This window comes from Sceloporus occidentalis, unplaced genomic scaffold (genome assembly GCF_023333645.1).
Source record: "Sceloporus occidentalis isolate IW3139 unplaced genomic scaffold, rSceOcc1.0.p SCAF_40, whole genome shotgun sequence".
Taxonomy (NCBI): domain Eukaryota; kingdom Metazoa; phylum Chordata; class Lepidosauria; order Squamata; family Phrynosomatidae; genus Sceloporus; species Sceloporus occidentalis.
Window position 1 is genome coordinate 4,490,017 of NW_028317020.1, and position 24,177 is coordinate 4,514,193.

Sequence of the window (24,177 nt, forward strand, 5' to 3'; positions counted from 1 at the left end):
TATGTTTAACCTAAACACTGATTGTTTAATCTTGAAACACTGACAACATGCATATATGCTGATGCCACTCATGCCTAGTCTGGCAACTTGGATAATTGTGTGTAGCCAAATGTTGTTTATTTTACACAAACCTTTATTACCTTCAGATCTAAGCTAGTCATCCCTGAGGACATCAATATCCAACTATAACTAGCTCTTATAGACAAATGTATACATTTCATATAATAAGTGTACAGATAAATCCATTCTCCTATTGAAAAGAAACATATATTGACTATGAATGAAATAAGAACAGCAGTTTACAATTATTGATCACATATATATTCACACTGAACTTTTATTTTGTCATGTTATTCATTTTTTTATTTGTTTTCTCTCAATGTCTTTTAACTGAAGATTTAATGTTTGATATGTTTTCCTCATCACATCATTTTGGCAAACAGAAATGCATCCGATGTTTTCCTCATGCCACATCATTTTGGCAAACAGAAATGCATCCGATGAGTATCTGAACAACAACACCACACAGAAAGCTAGGACACCTCAGAAGGCATTATCATGATTGTCATGGTCCTTCCTAGGAATCTGACGTATCTGTTGATCAGAATTTAACATATGTGTATTTGTAAAATGGATTCCAGGAATATTTACATTATTTTGTTTGCATTACAAATATACAACTGAACAGGAAGCTTATTCAGTGTAAAAAAAAGTACCAGTAATAAAAATAAATAAATGTAAATAAATATACTTTTAAAATTCTATTTCATACATACACTGATTTTTTTCCTCTTTCACATTTAGTATCACTGATATATTAGTTAAAGGTAGGTGTCAGGAACCAATTTTTTTGCTGCCTGACAGTGGCGTCTCCAGGTTTCATATTTAGGGGGGGCACATGGGGGGCCAGGGACCAAAGTAGGGGGGCCAATTATAAAACGGTACATATACACTAATATATATATATATATATATATATATATATATATAATATATATACACACACACACGTTAGACGTGCATTTTTAACTACATAATATGCACTTATCTCTTTGAAGTAAAGACTGTGATTAAAATATGATTTCAAAATAACAGCTAAAGTGACAGTTATTTTTCATTCTTTAATATTAGCCCCTGCTGACAATATATATAAATATTAGACCCTGCTTCCGATATATATTAATATTAACCCCTGCTGCGGATATATATTAATATTAGCCCCTGCTGCGGATATACATAGAAATTATACCCTGCTGCCAACATATATTAATATTAGCCCCTACTGCCGATATATAGTATTAGTCCCTGCAGCCAATATATATAAATATTAGCCCCTGCAGCCAATATTTATTGATAATAGGCCCTGCAGACAATATATATTAATATTAGCCCCTGCTGCTGATATATATAAACATTAGTCCCAGCTTCCGATATATATTAATATTAGCCCCTGCAGCCAATATATATTAATATTAGACCCTGCTGCCAATATATTTGCCACACTGACTGCAGATCAGGGGAAGACAGTGAGAGTCAGTGCAGTGTTCCCTCCTTCTGACTGCACCGTGACATTGAGAGGTCCTCTCCCCTGTAATCATCCCCAGAGTCCCTTTGTCCCCTCATTCACTAAACCATAGCGCTCTTTTACTTACACCCTGTAGTTCAGGTATAGATCAAATAAACAACACATGGAAACAGCACATGCAACTGAATGAGATTAAAAAAAAACTTGTATTTGCAGGTATACATAAATAATGTATGGAAACATAGCATTGCAGGTATAAACCAACAGAACACACAAACCCAGCATTGCAGGTATATATCAACTGGAAATCACATGTACACTCAGCACTGAAGGTTTAGATCAAATAATCAACACATGGAAACAGCACTCCAGGTATTGATCAACTGAATAAGACATGCAAATCCTATATTTGCAGGTAAACATTAATAATGTATGGAAATATAGCCGATACAGATGAACAGAATGACACAAAACCCAGCTTTGCAGATATAAATCAATTGGAAATTACATATAAACTCTGCATTAAAGGTATAGATAAACCCCCCTAAATTACAGGCATAGATCACTGGTCACACACCCCAAAGCCAACCCTGGTGTCCACACTGCCCACATAGAACCTGACCAGCACCTAAGTTACACATTATGTCAACTTTGTCCCCAAACAGCTGAACGTACGCCGTTTTTGTCCCATAAAGACCTCTCCCTCCCAATCTATCCTATCTACCCCCTCTCCCTCCCAATCTATCCTATCTACCCCCTCTCCCTCCCAATCTATCCTATGTACCCCCCTCTCCCTCCCAATCTATCCTATCTACCACATCTCCCTCCCTATCTACCACATCTGCCTCTCTATCTACCACATCTGCCTCCCAATCTATCCTATGTACCCCCCTCTCCCTCCCAATCTATCCTATGTACCCCCCTCTCCCTCCCAATCTATCCTATCTACCCCCTCTCCCTCCCAATCAATCCTAACTATCCCCTCTCCCTCCCAATGTATCCCATCCACCCCCATCTCCCTCCCAATCTACCCCCTCTCCCTCCCAATCTATCCTTATCTACCCCTTCTCACTTCGTATCTACCTCTTCTCTCTAACCCCCTCCTAACTTTCTAACCCCCCCTTTGAATTTCACTTACCTTGGGCTTGTCCAGCGGTGAGATCGCGAGGTCTCTGTATTCCTGGTTCTGCCGGCTTCACTGCTGGGCGCCGGATATGACGACATATACCGGCGCTCGGCTTGAAATGCCGGCACTGCGAACCAGGAAGAGGCCTCGCGGTCGCGGAGAAGAGTGAGAGGCGCCGAACGGTTGCTGAGAACTTATTCCTCAGCAACCGCTCGGCGCCTCTAACTCTCTCCTCCGGGTCTATTAAAAAAAAAAAAAAAAGACGGCGTTTCAATTGGGGGGGCACACCGGGGGGCACAGCATGATGTAGGGGGGGCCATGGCCCCCTCTGCCCCCCCCTGCCGACGCCACTGCTGCCTGAACCATGGGTTTTTTTATACCTGTGGTGTTTACATCTGCAACCACTAGTGGCCACTCTCCACCCTCTGGAGCACTCAGAACTCAGGTGTGCCTTGTTACCTGGGTTGAGCCCTAGTCTACATCCAGCTGGGCCTTGTTACCTGGATTGCCCTGCCTTTATGAACCTGCCCTGCCCTTCAGTGAGGGCCTTTGTATTGAAGTCTATGGACTTTCCTGCTGTGGCTCTGCACCTGCACCTGCACCTGCACCTGCACCTGCACCTGCACCTGCACCTGCACCGGTCCTGCTTCCCTGCTTCGTGTCCTTCCAAGTGGACTCCCTGCTTTGTGTCCTTCCAAGTGGACTCCCTGCTTTGTGTCCTTCCAAGTGGACTCCCTGCTTTGTGTCCTTCCAAGTGGACTCCCTGCTTTGTGTCCTTCCAAGTGGACTCCCTGCTTTGTGTCCTTCCAAGTGGACTCCCTGCTTTGTGTCCTTCCAAGTGGACTCCCTGCTTTGTGTCCTTCCAAGTGGACTCCCTGCTTTGTGTCCTTCCAAACGGGCTGTGTGCCTTTTGTACCCTTCCAAACGGGCTGTGTGCCTTTCGTACCCTTCCAAACGGGCTGTGTGCCTTTCGTACCCTTCCAAGCGGGCTGTGTGCCTTTCGTACCCTTCCAAGCGGGCTGTGTGCCTTTCGTACCCTTCCAAGCGGGCTGTGTGCCTTTCGTACCCTTCCAAGCGGGCTGTGTGCCTTTCGTACCCTTCCAAGCGGGCTGTGTGCCTTTCGTACCCTTCCAAGCGGGCTGTGTGCCTTTCGTACCCTTCCAAGCGGGCTGTGTGCCTTTCGTACCCTTCCAAGCGGGCTCTCTGTCTGTCGCGCCCTTCCAAGCGGGCTCCCTGCCAAAAGACTTATTACCTGTATTTTATTTTGCCATACGTCCGGTTACTTGCTTAGACTAAATTACCCTTATTTGCTGGTCCTGTTATATACATGAAATACACTGCATTACCTGGATTTCTGTTTGTGGTGTCTTTGTTTGCATAATCATGCACCGTGGGTTACATACTGAACCCCAAGTATCCCCTGCGCATGGGCTCCTACCTGACCTGATCACCCGAGTCCTGGCAGTAGGATAAACTAAAATAAATATTAACTATAGACTACAGAACAGGAAATATTGAAATATTGGCACAACAAACCATAGTCTAATACTGGAGGATCAGAGGTTTAGATGTAATGCCATAAAGTTTTATTTTATTAAGAGGGTTGCCGTTAAATTGAATACCTTCCCATCAGAAGTGGTATAGGCTAATACAGTGAAGGAATTTATACATGGGATAGGCATTAAGCTATCCTAAATAAACACAAGAAATGCATTTTTCTCAATCATAGTTTTTATTAAATATGAAAAATAGTTTACATGTGAATTCATATTTACTAGTAAAACTTTTTTCCTATATTCAGGCTTTTTCTTTTTTTCCTAAATTAGTATTCAAATCTTGGAGGGTCGTCTTATAATCAAGGAAATGCGGTATGTGTTAATGTATAAGATGCACAAGCAGAAATGTATGTGACACACTCATAAAGATTTAATTATTTGCACTTAACATTATTTTATGTTTCCATTTCACAATAAATACACTTAGGTATTGAAAGAGGCAATCATGCCCACATTTAGTTTTTCAGTGTTCAGTGAAGCTAAACAGCTTTGAATGAAGTTTTAAGATTATTTTATAGCTCACCGTAGCATACCATCTGCTACCGGAGACATACACATGTATGGTATAACAGAATTTCTCTCCATATGCCTAAATAGCATAAAAAAAACTGTATATGTAATTTTGAATGCATATTTCTCTGCAGTATTTATACTAATGCTTACTGAATGAACTATAAACAATTGTAACATTAACTGAAACAAAATAAAAAAGTTACAGTATAATCGATTTTTACATATGTAGTAGACTATGTAGTATGATATTTGTTATCATGCAAAATTATGCATATCACTGAATGTAGTCATATTTTGTTGAAAATGTGGCAGTTATGAAATTAATGTAGAGGCAACGTTAAAATATGGTTGATGGGACTGAAGGCTTGAGTGTGTTAGGGAAACCCAAAATGTTATATATTAGGAAGACTGTTACTTTGTAGATATGACAAATTCAAGTAGACATACTGGTCTTTTGGCCAGATGTGTCTCATTCTTTCCTTATAGGAGCTTAGGTAGACAGAAAATGGACAGAGAGTATACAAATCCAGGTAAGTGGCCGTAGACAAACACTACTTCCCACCAGGAAATGAAAGCATTGCATGTGACCCTACATACTACTTATGTGGATTACGTGATAAAAGTTATAAAAATTCCCTTTCAGTCTTGTTAAAACTCACTGTGTTTCTTCGTATGGCATATGTACATTATTTAAGTAGTCCACAATGCTACTAGATGACAACTGAACTTGGCATGATTCCTTGGCAGCTCGCAGGATGCAGAGTTCCACACTTATTTTATAAAGAGCTGCACCATTGAGTATTTGCACCTTTGATTTCTTTTTTTTTGTGCAGCACTCCATGAAGTCAGAAGGACTTTGTACATGTGCAACTAATTGCCTAAATTATATCATGTGTTGCTATCTGAGTTTTGCCCGAATCACTGTATAAATAAAACTCTCATCTTAATGAACAGACCACTAACAGTGTTTTGATTTGTAAAAAAATGTTTTACAGCTTTGCCCTTAGCATCTACACAGTGTGATAAGCTGGAGTGCATTTTGTAACTTTAGAGACGACAGTGAATCAATATAGGTGAGAGTAACTAGTTCACTGTGAAGCATTACTTATCTGCAGCAAATATATCTTTTCATGTCCTTATGATTGCAGGCATGATTTCAGATAGTGTTTGATTCCTCCATTGTCATCCCAAGTTTAGCTGTCCCCTAATGGTTTAAAAGATTTAATAAAAATATAGATTTTTTTTATTTTTTAGACATAAGTAGATTGTTATATTATGCAATAACTGGTTGCTATATAAAGATAGGATGTTCAGGTTAATGTTATGGTCTGTTCCAAGGGTGCACAACTCCTTGGAAATCCTTGGAGGTATGCCAATTAAAGAGAATTAAACTACTTGTTTTCAGGGGGGGAAAAAAAATCCGGCCATGGTTTTTGACACTTGAGGATTTGCACCCCTGCCATGGATAGTAACAATAATAACAGTAATCAGAAATTTATAAAATCTATAACAAACGAAATATCAATAACATTATACTAAGTCTTCTTATTTTTGTGCAGAAACCAACAGATGTGGTTAATTGACCTTTCTCTACGGATTAAGTAAATACAGCCATCTTAAACCAGTTACCAAACCCCCCCAAAAAACAACTACATATCCTTAAGGTGGACAGCAATGTGGTTGACAGAATTCGCACACTGCTCCTCCAATATTAAGGAGGATCTTCACTAGTTTATTTTGAAGAAATTAAATTAGGTATGCTTGTGGTGCACCTTCTACACAATGATCATTAATCAAAAGATTAATGAGAAAAATAAAAATGAATGCCCACAATATACAGTGAAGGAAAACGTTATTTGATCCCCTGCTGATTTTGTATGTTTGCCCACTAACAAAGACATGACTAGTCTATTATTTTAATGGTAGGTTTATTTGAACAGTGAGAGACAGAATAACAAAAAAAATAAATCCAGAATAACGCATTTCAAATAAATTATAAATTGATTTGCATTTTACTCAGTATTTGATCCCCTATCAATCAGCAAGATGTCTGGCTCTCAGGTGTCTTTTATACAGGTAACAATCTGAGATTATGCGCACTCTCTTTAAGGCAGTGTTCCTAATCTTAGCTTGTTACCTATATAAAAGACACCTGTCGACAGAAGCAATCAATCAGATTCCAAATTCTCCACCATGGCTAAGACCAAAGAGCTGTCCAAGGATGTGAGGGACATGATTGTAGACCTACACAAGGCTGGAATGGGCTACAAGACTATCGCCAAGCAGCTTGGTGAGAAGGTGACAACAGTTGGTGCGATTATTTGTAAATTGAACAAACACAAAATAACTGTCAATCTCCCTCGGTCTGGGGCTCCATGTAAGATCTCACCTCTTGATCATGAGAATGGTGAAGGTTCGAGTTGCCAAACATCAGCCTCAAAACCTTAATGATTTAGAGAGGATCTGCAAAAAGGAGTGGGACAAAATCCCTCTTGAGATGTGCGCAACCCTGGTGGCCAACTACAAGAAACGTCTGACATCTGTGATTGCCAACAGTGGTTTTGCTACCAAGTACTAACTCATGTTTTGCAAAGGGGTCAAATTCGTGTTTCACTGAGTAAAATGCAAGTCAATTTGTAACTTGTTTGAAATGTGTTATTCTGGATTTTTTTTGTTATTCTGTCTCTTACTGTTCAAATAAATAATGGACTGATCATGTCTTTGTCAGTGGGCAAACGTACAAAATGAACAGGGAATCAAATAATTTTTTCCTTCACTGTATTAACCCAGGGTAGGAAATACAGTCTCTCTGAGCCTTGTAATGCCAGATAATAGTAAACAAAAATCATGGAAACCTCATGTAACAAAAACCTAGAAGTGGACATGCCAAACGCTTGTTCTGGACTCTTATTCAGCTGAGCCGATGTGGAGCCGAGACTCATTCAGCAATACTAACACCTTCAATATTTTTTATTTATGCACATGCCAGTTTTTGTGCTGTAAATGTCAGTTTGTTGTTTTTTTTTGCTTACATTAAGTATCCTCATGGACATTAAAAGAAACACACCTGAATTGTGTAAGATTACATTTGTTCGGGGAACGGATCATAAGTATCACCGTCAAATACACTGTTTAGATAAACAGACATGGCAGACAGGAATCTAAAGTAATTTTATTACTACTAATTTTCACATTACAGCCCATGTGTGTGTGTAATAGGCATGTTGATTATTGATATGACTGCGTTTTACAAATACACCAAAAGCATTATTGTAAACACAAGTTAAAAAAAAACAAAATAACACGCTGAGTGGCTGCAGGCTACAAATATCTGTTGGAGTAAAGCAACAGAAGTGTACAGAGGAACTGTAATTAACAACAGCCTTAGCAGGGGACTGTTCAGTCCATAAACAATGAAGCTCCAAGGGAAATAAAAACAGAGTAATGAAACTTAGCATTTAATCAATCATCTACAAGACATAAAACTGTGGGAAGAATTTGTTTTTCAAGCCATAAATTGATGCGCAATGATCACAGTTGTTAGTACTTTAGTGGTTAACATATTTAATATTATTGAAGTCATGGGTATAATTATCCAAAGCACTGGTAGGGTGGTGGTCATGACTTTGTACAATAAAAAATGATGATGTTAATGAAGTTTTATAATTAATATAAGAGGTAAAGCTTTTCAACTCATCATTTCGTTACTAAACCCCTAATAATAAAATAAATGATGTGGTCCTGAGATAATGGGCACCTCGTTTATTTTGAAATAATCTTTCGGTGTCCAAATATCTTGCATGCCATTGTTTAACCGCCTTGCCATTCTTAAAATTACTTGGTGAGACTAACATTTAAATTTCAAAGGTGAAGACATTTTCAGCACTAACAGTAACGGATCTGATCATTATGAAGATAGAAGGACATGCAGAAAGGCTTAATGAAGACACTACACAAGATAATTGACCTGTTTAACTCTAGTGTTTAGAACAATATAGCTATGCCACATGTATTTTCTAGTGATTTTTTTACCATTCATATTGAACATGAGTTCAAGTCTATATATTGCACATGTAAGATTTACTGAGATTGGCTTTTAACAAATGTAGGCATTATTTTTTTTTATTTTTATGTAAAAAGCATACTTATAGTTCACCAAACATTACTATAGTTACTGTATGATGTTTGTTACCTTTAGGGAAAATTGATGATTTTGGAAGATTAATAAAAATATGAGGGGGTATAGCAACAATTCCCAGAAACATATAAACTTTATACGTTTTTTAGCATTACAGATGAATCACAAATCAAATGTATGCAAATTTAGCTTTCGATTTTATGGTTTAGGGTTTATTGGCTTAATGTACAAAATGTTCTGTATTTATTTATAAACCTATAAAATGTTAATAGTTAGTGTATGACATTCCTGTAACCACTAAAACCTTCGATAAAATATACCTATAATAATTTATGTTTGTTTTTGTTCCATTAAAAGAAATTGTGTGGGGCACACCAATTTATTAAAAAATGTAATTTGTATGTTTATATTTTGCTGTGATATAATACATACTGTTTTACTTTTTTTTATGTGATTAATATTTTATGTATCCCTGAATTATTAATAATATAGTTTCCTATAATACCTTGCTCATGACTCTGATTTAAGGCAGATGTTTAATTATTTAAAATAATTGCAGTGCTCACCTTTTAATATTGTGCATATTAGTTAAAGCAGTTTTCATTAATACACTAATAGTCATAATGTTTAAGGTCAATCTCCCTAGAAGGAAAAGGTACATTTGAACATTCCATAACTATGTTCCAAATATTTAACTGGATCTTTATTTGCTTTTGTATACCATCAAAAGGTAGAAACTATTTTCGATGTAACTCACATGGGGGACATGACTATTTATAGACTATGCAACGTAAACGAAAAGGTGACAAAATTAAAATAAACCTTTTGATTTCTTTTTAGTATAAGATTAAATAAGGGATTTCTCCTTTTTTTATATTTAGCAAACAAAAGATCAATTAAACCAAAATAAGAAGAAAAAAAAAAACATATGTCAATGGTTAAAAAAAACACCTTGCTTAGAGAAATTGACAAACCCCAAGTGAAAAAAAAACCAAACAAAGCAAAAAAAGCAACGAGACTTCATATTATGGTATCTTTAAACCCCCTTATAATCTTAATTCATCAACATTACCCTTACAAAAAATTACTGCAGTTTTTCTGAAGTAATACTGTAGTTTTTTGGACATGAAAAAACTGCAATACTGCACTTTTACTGCAGTATTACTGCATTTGTACTTCACTGTACTGCAGTTTTACTGCAGTTATTTTTGTACGGAAGTACAAATGCAATAAAGCTGCAGTACATTGAAGTACAACTGTAGATTTGCAATATAAAAAAAAAAGTGCAGTAAATGTGCAGTAAAACTGCAGTACAGTGAAGTACAAATGCAGTAAATGTGCAGTAATACTGCAGTAAAAGTGCAGTATTGCAGTTTTTTCATGTCCAAAAAACTACAGTATTACTTCAGAAAAACTGCAGTAATTTTTTGTAAGGGTAATATGCCCCAAGTAAATAATGATGTTCAATGTTACCACCCTAAAATGTCAAATTCATCCAGCGTTATATTCAAAAATCTAAAATCTTTACATAGTGAATCATTAAAAAAGAGCAACGTCCAAGCTGCAAGTGTAAAAATATAAAAACAATGAAAGCAGCAAAAATGGTGTAACAGCATAATTTCATTGATTCCAAATAAAGTCCCGCCATCAACTTTCCAATATAAATGAACAGTAGAGTATCTCTATTCACAGGCACATAGATACAATTACTATGTTGTCATCTTGGGAGCAGTTGAGGCCTCTAAAAGTCAGAAAAAAAGGCAGCCCAAGGAAAAATGATTTATTAAATAAATGACAAACTTAATTACACATTTTCCTTTCCATTTTGGGTAAGAAATGTAAGACAGAATTCTGAAAAATAAGTCTATGTTTACATGAAAATGTTTTTATTCCTTTTAGAGCACTGAAGATAAAAAAGGCCAAGATTAAATTGTTACTGGTATAATACTAATAATAATTACATTATATTTTGTGAATGTTTAATAAAAAGTATCCATGGTTGACCCCGCAGTACGACACTTAACAAAGAATCACAATAATATTTATTCATTTCTGTCTACCCATTTCATTCTAAAGCCAGTTGGTTAATTGAATCTTAAAAACGGTGATTTAATAAAAGGTTATGCCACATAATAGCATTTTATTTTATAATGTACAATAGTTTCATAAACAGATATTCTTATAAGGCTGTCTTTAACATTCTAACAACAGTAATTCTCCTGTAGGAATTGTTACATCAAGTATACTACAATGTCCAATTTTCCTGACTAGCTCTTCTCAGGGCAGAATTGCAGTCTCTTTGAAATTGATGCTCCTGCTATTCAGTAACCATAAACGTTGATCTGACCTTTTGTAATGCAATACAATTCAAGTGAGATGCTAACTGATTTTACCTTACCATTCTTTACAAAGATTTTACTGTTATAAATTATTCCTATCAGTGTTAGCCGGATAACCAAATGTGGGAAGTTACAATTTGTTGCTGGTATACAGAAAATTGATTTATATGAAGACCAATATATTATAAAAATGTTGCTAAACTAAGAGACAAATACAATTTATTGAATACAGCAGCATAACATCCCACATATTATTGTTGCATTTATTATTATTACTACTATTATTAATAATATTAGTTTTATTGTTAATGTTTCCCTGGGAGTCTAAATCAAGGAGACAGGGATCCACAGTTCCAGGTTATGATATCAAATGAAACCACCCTTAGTTCTAAAGCAATGGACAGAAGGAGAAAAGTTGATCAGTAAAACTGAAGACACATCCCTCCATGCTGCAAGGATATTTTGGAAATTGGATACTGATATTGCATGGGACTCAATGCCACCACTGATCGCAGCTCCAAAAATATATTGTTTTAAAAAAGCTGTTTCTGTAGTTTTTTTAGTTTGGAATGCACCCACATGATGTGTCCCAGCTCAGCTCCTAAAGTCAGAGAAGATTTTGAAGGGATGCTTCAGCCATCATATACACTTTAATGTGTATCATAAACGTGTGGTCCCTTTTACATTTTTGTGTTGTCCCTTTTTCAAATGCATAGGGGCATTCTGCAAAATCACAGTCTTCAAAACATGGGACTCTACATCTATGAAAATGTTAGCTCTCTCAATCACTAATAGTAGCATTATTACGGACTGTAGAAAAAGCTGTAGTGCATAGGTGGGTTAAAAAGGTGAGGTTGTAGATGGTATGATTAAGACATGATGAACTCAAGGTGGACAAAAATACAGATTTTATCTCTGGTTTAGTCCACATGAAACAGTGTCTCTAGGTAAATGCCTACCTGACATACAAGGTAATCTACAAGTTAATTTAGTCTTAAACTATTCTGCAATCACTTTGACAAGTGAGAGTTATATGTTTGGTTGATTTTAAGCTTCTACGAATAGTAATGAAAGGACAAAACATTACATTTTCAGGCACAATTTAGTTTACATTTCTTAAATGATATTGAAAGAGGAAACTTTTCCACAAGTAAGAAAGCCGGGAGGGTGCACCTTCTGTTAATGAGGGTGGAGGATACCTTTTGTTCAATAGGGTAGAAAGGAGCAAGCCTCAGAGAATAAAGAAAGGAAGGAAGATCATGAAGGTTGGGTATTTTTATTAAATCCAGGGATAGTTAAAGATGAAACAATAAAAGTTAACTTTAGGTCACGTTAACACGCAGATCTCCCGCTTAAGGGGAAAAAAAAGATGAAAACATTTTTATTTCAAAAAGGCAATGTTATATCCAAATGTTTAACTCAGCAAGATTATGGTACCTAATGGTCAAATTCTATACCTGTGTTTAAAAGCATATAATGACTCTGTAAGCAGAAATTGCTGTGCTATGGTAAGAGGTATGGAATGCAATCAAGAGCTTAAATTATTACATATTGTATTCACGCTAATATAGAACACATTTATGGCAATGTTCCTTTTCTCAGTATGTAAAACAGTATATATGTGTATAAATTGCAAGTGTTGTAGTACCATGTAATTTAACTGCTATTCAAGGTCTTCTAAGATTACAGTTTGTTTTCTTTAGGAGCACGAATTGAGCAGGAAATCTGAGCTGAAGCGGAAACTAAACTCCTTAAGAATTTGGTGCAAACCGGCTGGCTTCTCTTTTGCCTGCCAGGCATTCTCTGGTCTTAGATTTCATTCTTTATCTACTGAGAAGCATTGTAATGAACATATCAAGGCAGGTATTGTCTAGCAGGAAAAAGGCACAAAGAGAAAAAAAAAGGTAAAGTTACACTGTGATATTTAAAGAATTTAACTTCTTGATTGTGCAGGACACTACACTTTCATCTGAAATTAACCAGAGAAAAAAAGATCTAAATGTATATGTGAATGACCGAGAGAGAGAGAGAGAGAGAGAGAGAGGTAAAGTGTTGGATGGAAGAAATTTAAGTCCTGCTTTGGTGAATTCCACTTACTCTTGCCCAAAAAGTTAAAAGCCCATGGGAAAGATATTTGTATGAAGGTTAACTAAAACATGGTCAGTAAGACTTGGTGGTTGAGGGGGAAGTGAGACAATAGGAGAGTACTGCTTGGATGGGGATGAGTTGATCTGGTTCCAATGATGTGTTGAAGCTGTTGATTGTTCAGATGGCTTGATTATGATGGTTGAGCGTACTGGGAAGGAATGTTGTACGCTTCCCCGAACAGGTGGGTTTTCAGAGAGGTTTTGAAAGTTGTGAATGAGGCGGAAAGTCCAAATGGAAGGGGGAAGAGAATTCAACAGGAGGGGTGCGCGCGGGTGAAATCCTGCTTTCTGCAGTGGTACTTGGTATGTAGTTTCCCTCCAGTTTAACTCCAGTGTAACTCTTAACTACCCACTTATGAGGAGTCCACTGGGGGTAAGGCCACAGTAGCTACATTTCCAAGCAAGCTTGTTTCCAAGGGAGGCCTAGGAATGTATAGGGCTGCCTCACAAGTGATCAGATAAGGTGATTGCATACAGGAGGCAGCAGTTTCACACATTGGCTAACAAATGCAATTAAGCTAGACTAGAGGGCACCTGTTGCTTCTGTATGTCATCTTGTTATGTTATATACTATGTCCTGTCTACCCTTTGTGCAGAGGTGTGGAATCTGATGGCGCTATATAAAACATTCAATAATGGTTTTCGCTGGGTATGTGCTGTATTCTTGATTTGTTTTTGTGTTAGAAGAAAAGGCTACTAGTAGCACTCTAATCATGACAATTGCAGTCAACATCAGCTGGAGTGCCTGAGCTTTCCCTGGAGGAATCGGATAAGCCTCCTCTTTTGTGATCACAGTGCATGCCTCAATCCCACAAGCTCATTCCATGAAATGGGCGAAAGAACAAAATACCACCATTTATTTCTGTATGTAATAAGGATGTACCTCTGGTTACTTGTAAACATTATTTTTCTGAACATACTGAATCTACAAAGTTATCAGATTATTTCACAAAATATGATTCTTTACCCAAACCACATGAAAGCACTGAAGCGTTCAAGACATATTTATGTTGGAAAAAAATAGAAATATCCTAAGTGTATTTCATCTAAACAACGCTGCCTTCTTAAGCAGCCACAACAAAATTGAATTACTTGTATTCCCTTAAAAACGCAACAAAGAGGAAAATCTGTATCATGGTAGTTCTTCTGTGGTGTTATTTGATAAAGAAAAGCATTTGATTCGCAAATGACTTTGAGCTTTTAGATTCAATTGAAGTAGATCCTTTATCCCTAGTCACATGTGTTTATGTTCATTTAGGTAAATCAAGCCTGACTGCTTTTATGAATGTAATTACTTAAGGATGAAATCTATCATCCACAAGGTGGAGTATGATTTTTTTTAAAAAGGGACAGAAATTTAACGTAAAAGGGAACTGAGGTGGAGATGATACTGCCACAAATGAAAATATTTAGCATCTATTCATGGCAGTAGCTCTCAACTTTTTAAGTCAGCTGAGAACAAGCATGGCCACCTTGCATGTACATAAATCAAGCATTCTTACGGTGTAGATATGGAAAATAAATTATCATATGTTCTCCAGGCCAAATCAATTGAAAGCCTGCTTGGCCTAAAACAGAGGACCATAAATAAAGTTCTTCTCTTTGCCTCTCAGTATACAGTTGCAGCAAAGTCATCCTTTTTCTTTTAAAGGTCTAATTGTCTCACGTTCTAGTAACTGTCTAGTCATCCATTTACATAGTAGCAGTTTTATGATTTACCATAGCAGAAACATACATGTTTGGGTGTTAGGAATATATTATTATTATTTTCCCTCCAAAAATCCTTGGTAAAGAATCCCCATGTCTAGAGATCATGGTTTTCGCAGTTCTTAAAAACATTATATACCATGTTCCGGGTCAAGAGCAAACAATAAATACTTTCCTTTTTTACTGAAAATTGCACAAAACACAAAACTACTTACTTAAGGTAAATTCTGAAAACCTAGCGATATTACATTGACCAAAGCCATAACTAGAGCTATTGGAACATGTGGCAATGTTGTGGGTCCTGCCTGTTGACATCTTGGTTCTGGGAGTGAGATCAACACACAAAAAGCTTTTCATTGTGTCTTATGAAAATATACAAATAATAATATCCACGCTATACATAGCATAATACTTAAAAACTTTCTGGTACAATACAAATTTAGAAAGGGCATTAAAAGCTTTTCAGTATATTCATTTTGATGTTCTTTTTTTTTTTTACTACCGCCCACTAATATTTAGCTTTTAAATGAGCTTTTCAAGTGAAATCACTAGGGCTCTTAAGCAAGCAGTATCTATGCTTAAAATGAAGGTCATTTAATTTCCTTTAATTGAACTACTGTCAAAAAATATTATATTCCAAATGAACCTAAAGTGAAACTTTAATTCGTACCAGCTCTCAAACCTTTGAATGTAATTATCAACTGTAAACTGCAGACCTATTTCACTTGTGAGGATTTATATTTAAATCTTTATAAACAATTTAAATAACAACCCTAAAGGAAAGTCCTGCTCTCTGAAAAGATAGTAGGCAATAGAATAAACATTTGCATGCTAAACTCATCATTAGGGAGTTCATGAATTCATTGTTATCCTGTTATTTCTATGTCACATAAAAGTAATAGCTGCATTAGGAAGAAGTATAAGCATACTTTGGACCTTGTCGGTTTTGACCTGGAGTCTTTGGGTGAAGCACTCGAGGCTCCAAGTTAAAGTCTTCAATCTCTGTGTTTGGGCAAACCCTCTTCATGCCCAGGTTTTGCTCACTTTCCAAACACTTACTGCTCCATAAGTCTTAACTGGGCCTAACTATCTGCTGACTTTTTTGTAATCTTGCTTGTGTGCATACGCATGCTTACAATAAAGTTAAAACAACGTATAGATGATATTTTATGCACTATACTAGTAGTACATTTTGAGCTCAAAATATATAGTTCATCTTGTTTGGCGTTATTAAATAGAACATTAGTACAACTTGTTTTTACGTTTGAAATACCCTGCATTTAAAGTAAAATACCTGAGAATTATACAGAAAAATATAAATATGATATTTATAATTTATATAATCAAAGGTTTGATTTCTTGTTATTTCCATCTCCTGCATATTAACAATTTTTGCTTTGCCGTGCAGCCTTTCAATCAGATTTCATCTCTATTGTTTCATGCTTGATATGTTTCAGTCTTCAGGGAAATGAAAGGATTAGCAAACATATGTTTACAATTTGGTATAAACCATTTCAATTGCATTGTTTGCTTTGTACGAAGTTTATCCCACTGGTTGCAAGAAAATTTGTTTTATTCTGGCTGCGGGGCAATTAATTTAAAACGTCTTTCAAAATCGAAAACTGTTGTTTGTTAATTTCTCTCTTGAGATTGCACATGTTTTTATATGTCTTTTAATGTTGTTTAAATGTAATAAAATTACACACATTTTTATAATATGATAAAAATAACAGCAACTATTGAAGCGTATAAAATATGTTAAGATTAGATTAATGTTTTTAAAGTGACCTGGAAGTTTCCTTGCGCTCAGAAAACTTCAGCGACCTAGTGTCCAACATTATCATGTACATACAGAGGCTACAAATAGTGTCCGATGACTCACGCGGAAGCAACAAAACGGCTGAAAAACAAGTCTTATTTTGGGCAATATATGGCTTTACAGATGGCCCTCTAATGTCATTAGAGGAGTATACTGTGCCACTTGGTCTAATGTCTGATGGAAGAGGAGAAGCTGGAGAGCCATGAAGAAAGAAAATACAGTATGGAGAAAATTGGCAAGTAAGGACAACCATGGACAACATCAGTTAGCTAAGTTTTCCAATGTACTACTTTACTTCACACCTACATCTCAAGCACACTTTACTGGGTGCCGCACTGACTATACAACAATGCTTCCAATTAAAAACAAAATGATAGATTAATGATTTCAATAAACAAACAATTGGATTATAATAAAAGTAATAAATGATAAAATTTGAGTATTACGTATCCAATGACTATTTATGTAGATGTATTTAAGAGACAAAATGAAAAATACATATAAGAATTCAAATGAGAATTATCAAGCATTTCATGTAGACTGGCATAGACGGATGTAATTAGCCTTACCAATTCCAGTTGATTCAGATTTGATCTTTGCCTATATTCGCACTGGAAGACCACATATTTTCAGGAGCTGCAATGGTTAACATAGAACTTTCATTGCACATATAGATGTGGGTGTATCAGAATTTAGCCACATGCGCTATGATTCCTTCAGAGAATTATGTCTGTTTTAAATAGTGCAATTGTGCAGTAGATGTCTTTACTCCTACTATTGTATTATAACACACAAAACTTTTTAACATGTCGCATCTTAGTTTTGTGGAATCATGCAATGTAATATGCTTTCACACATAAATAATTTTAGCCAATAAAATAAGGCACACACTAATTCATTACTTTTACTTACTTAATGGTTTGACTCACTTTGTAAAGAACATTAAAGTAACTGCTCCACTTTGCTTTAGTTAGGTAATAACTGCAACATGTTTTGGGTTGGACTTTTAATTGGATTAGATTTTTGTGTTATGTCTAATTAATTCCAGCAATAACTCATGTTTTGGTGAATGTTACAGGGTATGAATGAAAAAACAAACACCCGATTAACACTATTCGTTTCGTCATACACACTACTGAACTTTGCAGACATTAATGATTTAAGATGACTACTACACTTTAATGGGCAACCAATCAATTGCTTTAAGTAGCGTATGCCTCAAGAACTATTTACTGTAAACCATAAAAGTTTATATTTGTTAATGAAATAAGTAATGTACAACTTGCATTAGCAAAATATAAAAGCACTCTGTGTGAGTAATACATAATGGCCATTTATAAAATGCATAAAGTTTGAGGGAAGGTGACTCAAAATACTTTTCACTCAAATTTGGCATTGTTGAAAATGAAAGTGGTTTAATACGGTGCTATGATGTAGCTTGACATTACTGAAAACATTGTAATTTTGAGACTGCATACTAAAGAATTTTATAAATGTAACAATAGCAGTACTGTAAATTTGACAAGATTAGTGTCAAGCATATATAATTAAACTCATGAAAATAGAGTTTATTAGGGAACATTGTGCCAAAAACAGAGAAGTAGGGCTATATATAAAACATACACTCACTGCCCACTTTATTAGGTACACCTCTTCAATTGCTAGTTAACAAAAATAGCTAATCAGCCAATCACATGGCAGCAACTCAATCCATTTAGGCATGTAGACATGGTCAAGACAACTTGCTGAAGTTCAAACCACAAGCACCAGAATGGGGAAGAAAGGGTATTTAAGTGACTTTGAATGTCACGTGCTGGTCTGAGTATTTCAGATAGTGGCGACTCTAGAAACAATATATAGGGTGGGCACACAAGATACCACAGTCAAACTGGGGGGGCATTAATAATTTCCACCATTAAATCATACCACTGAAAAAACACACACACACACATATATATATATATATATATATATATATATATATTTACTCACAGAGTCCATTGCACACCATTCCAAATATTCCAAGCCCGGTGCTAGTAACCAGCAGTTTCCATGTAAAACACTTTCAAAAAGATGGTCAGCACTCCAGGTCTTTAAATAGACAATTTCATTTTATTCAAAGTCAAGTCATCAGATGAAAGTCAGTAATGACTGAAACGTCGACTTGACTTTGAATAAAATGAAATTGTCTATTTAAAGACCTGGAGTGCTGACCATCTTTTTGAAAGTGTTTTATATATATATATATATATATATATATATATATATATTGCCAAAAGTAATGTGCTATGGAATGATAGTTTTGTTATTGGACAATACAATACTTGATCATTCAACATGGGAAGCCTGAAGCTTAGTACGACTAATCCTTGAAATCCTTTAAACAACACAATACCTTAACTTTTCCACTAAATGATTTCAGGGCCTAATATTAGTCCCTGCTGCCGATATATATATAAATATACATATAAATATTAGACCCTGCTGCCGATAGCAGGTATAGATCAACACATTAACACACAAACCCAGCTTTGCATGTATAGATCAATTGAAATTCACTTGTGATCTCAGCACTGAAGGTATATATCAAATAAACAGAATCAGACATACAAATCCTGTATTTGCAGGCATACAATAATATATGAAATGTAGCATTGCAGGTATAGATCAAATCAATACATGGAAACAGCATTGCAGGTATTAATCAACTGAACAAGACAAGACAAACCCTGTATTTGCAGGTATACATAAATAATGTATGGAAACATAGCATAGCAGATATGGATCTACAGAAGAACACACAAACCAAGCTTTGCAGGTACAGATCAATTGGAATTCACATAAAAACACGGCATTAAAGGTATATTTAAAACCCCCTAAATTACAGGGATAGATCACAGGTTGCACACCCCAACCACGCTGCCCACATAGAACCTGGCCAGCACCCAGATAACACACATAAGATTTGCCATCTTTGTCCCATATACACCCTGCCTGTGCCATCTTGTTCCCCAAGGCTCAAACATCCTGCTAGTGCCATCTTTGCCCTTCCACAATTATACATCTATGATACACATAATCACATTAACTCATGCTCTCCCTCATTCAGACAAATCATCCACATATTAACTCATGCTCTCCCTCATTCAGACAATTCATCCATTTTAAGAAATTACACCCTTGGAGCTTCAAATGAGGGGCTACATGTATTTCTAGGACAAAAGTTTAGTGCACAAATAATGATGGAATATGTCGCTTTGGCTTGAAAATATGTTTTTTCTAACCATAACGACATGTTCATTTGTGTCTTGCGCACTCCAGGTTTGTACTAGAAACACATGCAGCCCCTCATTTGATGTCGTTTTTGCAAATGTGTACTTTTTGTGCCATAATTTAACTTCCCACGTGAGCAGTAATGCCACGTCAAGGCTTCAACCCTAATTACTGATCATTCACACGCCTTTCATATCTCCATTCACTCACAGAAGCACACGCCATTCTTTCCATACATTTACTCACAGTAGCACACACCATTCTTTTCCCATACAATCCCAACGAAATGATGGTAAAGGGAGAAAAAAAAATCACTTTTACAGCAAAAATAAGTTTTGCAGTAAAAATGCAAGGCGCTCCAGGGATGAGATGGTTACTCACATACCACACAGGCTAAATGGCTGATTTTAATAATATTTGCAGTTCATCAGGATTTCAAAAATTGCCTCCCTCTACCGTTGGCTAAATTTAACCCCATGATCAAAGGGATCATAGGATTAAAAATTAGTATCGGCCATTTTTAAAAAGGGAATGTGACTTTTTATAGCTATATGATCGTTGTGGTAACATTGGCTACCACAGTGATCATTTAGCTAGAATACTTAAACTTTTTTTTTTTTAAAGTAGTTTATGTTTTTTTAAACTTAATATTTTTTATTCTTTTTTTACAACCTATATACCGTTGGAAAGGTGTGGCGATTACCTTTCCAATGGTATATGTTGGGGGTATGTAACTGCTTAGATACCTGAGATACAGGCATCTAAGCAGCATGCCCCCATACCTCTTTAACTGACAATTGTCAGTTGTTAATAAAGTTGCACGGTGACGTCATTGCGCGAGACGTCACCAGGCAGATCCGGTGGCCCCGGTGATGCCCTTCTGTGTGAGGGGCAGATCGCCGGGGTAGGTGGTGATGGAGGTCCACAGGCCTCCATCAAGGTAAGATAGTGCTAGTGACGGCATGGTGCCGTCGTTAGCACCTGACTGGGACTGCTAGCGATGGCACCATGCCGTCGTTAGCAGTCAAGGACTGTCCTGGGTGATTACAAATTCGGCAGGGGGGCAACAGGGGGGGCAAGGAATAACCTAGGGGGGGCAATTGCCCCCCCTTGCCCACCTGTAGCGACGCCACTGATTTCAGAAACTGCTGATCTACTGGGATTTTCACGCAAAACCATCTCTAGGGTTTGCAGAGAACAGTCCGAAAAAGAGAAAATATCCAATGAGCGGCAGTTGTGTGGACAAAAATGCTTTCTTGATTTCAGAGGTCAGAGGAGAATGGGCAGACTGGTTCAAGATGACAGAAAGCCAACATTGGACGAATGTTGCCTGGTCTGATGAGTCTCAATTCCAGCTGCGACATTCAGATAGCAGGGTCAAACTTTGGCGTAAACAACATGAAAGCATGGATCCATCCTGCCTTGTATCAACGGTTCAGGCTGGTGGTGGTAGTGTAATGGTGTGGGGGGCCATTTTCTTGGTACATTTGGTACATTTAGTACATTCTTTGGTACCAATTGAGCATTGCTTAAATGCAACAGCCTACCTGAGTATTGTTGCTGATCATGTTCATCTCTTTATGGCCACAGTGTACCAATCTTCTGATGGCTACTTCCAGCTGGATAATGCAACTGGTTTCTTGAACATGACAGTGAGTTCACTGTACTCCAATGGCCTCCACAGTCACCACATCCCAATCCAATAGAGCACCTTTGGGATGTGGTGGCAAGGGAGATTCGCATCATGGATGTGCAGCAATGATGCCATCATGTCCATATGGATCAAAATCTATGTGGAATGTTTCCAGCACCTTGTAGAAAGTTGTCATGAAGTGTGTACCCGGTACGCACACATACGAGTGTATGTGTGTATATATATATATATATATATATATATATTTGTAGTAGGAATGAAGTATTAAGCTAGTATCACAACCTCATGCTGATGAGTCCCATTAAGGACGAAACAGCTGTCCATGAGTGGTGATTTGTCTAAAGGCTGTTTTGTACAGCGGGCAATTACTTTCAAGGGATCCATGTATAAAGTGGATATAGAGGCAAAAGGTGATTATTGTTGACCTTATTTGCATGCGCCTACCAAGAATCCCTTGTGGTTTTGGCAGCACCATGAGATTTCTGGGGGGGAAACAAGCCTTCTGGGGCCACGAGAAGGAGCCTGAACAATATGGGGACACTGGGGAAAAGACCCCAAATTATTCTTTATTCAAACTACTTCTGGTCCCAAGCATTTTAGATAAGGTGATAAGGGATACACAACCTGTATACGGTACTATGCAAACATTTTATGGCATGAAAAAATGCTGTAAGTTAAGAATGCTTCAAAAAATAGACATGTTAATATTTTATTATCACAAAATGTGAAGTGAGTGAACAAAGAACAAATAATTGGCGTGACTACACTTTGCATTCAAAACAGCATCAATTCTAAGTATCCTTGCACAATGCCAGGGATTTTGTATGCATATAGTAAGAATAAACAATTATACTGAACAGGTGCTATTGATCATCAATTAAATATGTAGGTTCAAACACAATCATTAACTGAAACAGACACAGCTGTGTAGGAGGTGTAAATCTGGGTCGAGAAATAGCCTAACTCACCACTAGTAAGGTTGCTAAAGAAGAAGTGTAATGTTAAAAGTCATACATTATGGTAAGACTGAGCACAGCAACAAGACACAAGGTATCTGCATCAGATACAAGCAAGTAGAAATTTAAAGGCAAAGGAAACACTAAGAATTGGGTAATGTTGAGAACCATAGACTCTGTGGTCAGCCAAAGAAAGGTGACACATCATGCTTACTTCGCTTCGCAATAGGAAGATGTCCATCATTGGAAGAAAACACTGTGATCCAGGTATACCCATCTCCTGTAGGGAGACGTCTGCTCAGAAGTGGTCTTTATAGAAGACTTGAGGCCAAAAAGCCTTATCTCCAGCGCCGAAAGACCAAGCAACATAACTATTCACAAAAAAAAAAAACAAGACATGGGGTGCAGAAAAGTGGCAACAGGTGCTCTGGACTGGTGAGTCAAATTTTTAAATATTTGGGTGTAGCCGAAGGCAGTTTGTTTGCCACAGTGCTGGGGAGCAGTACAGGAATGATTGTTTTCAGGCAACAATGAAACATGGTGGAGATTCCAAGTTTGGGGCTGAATTCCTGCAAATTGAATTGAGGATTTGGTCAGAATTAATGGTCTCCTTAATACTGAAACATATGGGCAGATGCTTATCCATCATGCAATACCATCAAGGAGGCATCTGATTGGCCCCACTAACTATGGTTAGTTCTTCAAGTTGTTAGAAAAAAAACCACCAGCCAAGTTTCTTAAAAACTGTGTACCTAGAATAATTGATGCTGTTTTGAAGACAAAGGGTGGACACGCCAAATATTGATTTGACTTAGATTTTTCTTCTGTTCACTTTGGATTTTGTTAAATTTTTAAGTATTAACACATCTGTTTTTAAACGCATTCTCTAGAAGATTTTGTCATAGTTGACTAAAACGTTTCACAGTACTGTACTTTTGCCTCATACATAGTCCTTAATAAATAAAAAATAAAGGATCATTCAGCAGTCAGATTTTGACTAAACAGCCAGTAAACTAAAGTTGCTGTTTCTAGCAGTTTATGCTCTCTGAAATTTTTTTCTATAAGACGTCAAATATTATTTTTGCCTACTTGGATATCTTCCCTGAACTAACACCATAAGCAACCACAGCTACAAGACTGTGGGCTTGTATCTGGATACACAAACCACAATTTTGTGGCTGAGGTTGATTAAAATGTGGCTTGTATATATGTGGTTACCTGAATGGGACAAATTGTCCAGAACCTGAATCGGACAATTATTCCAGAAAAAGTCAGCAGGTCAGTCAAATCATGCACCCACACTATATATGAAATATCCATTTACACCATTGATAACAATTGCAACAGTTATCATTATCATTTTCAATTTACCTTCTATGTAAGCTATTGTTACCAATTTATCTGGCATAAGTTAGTATATGTTC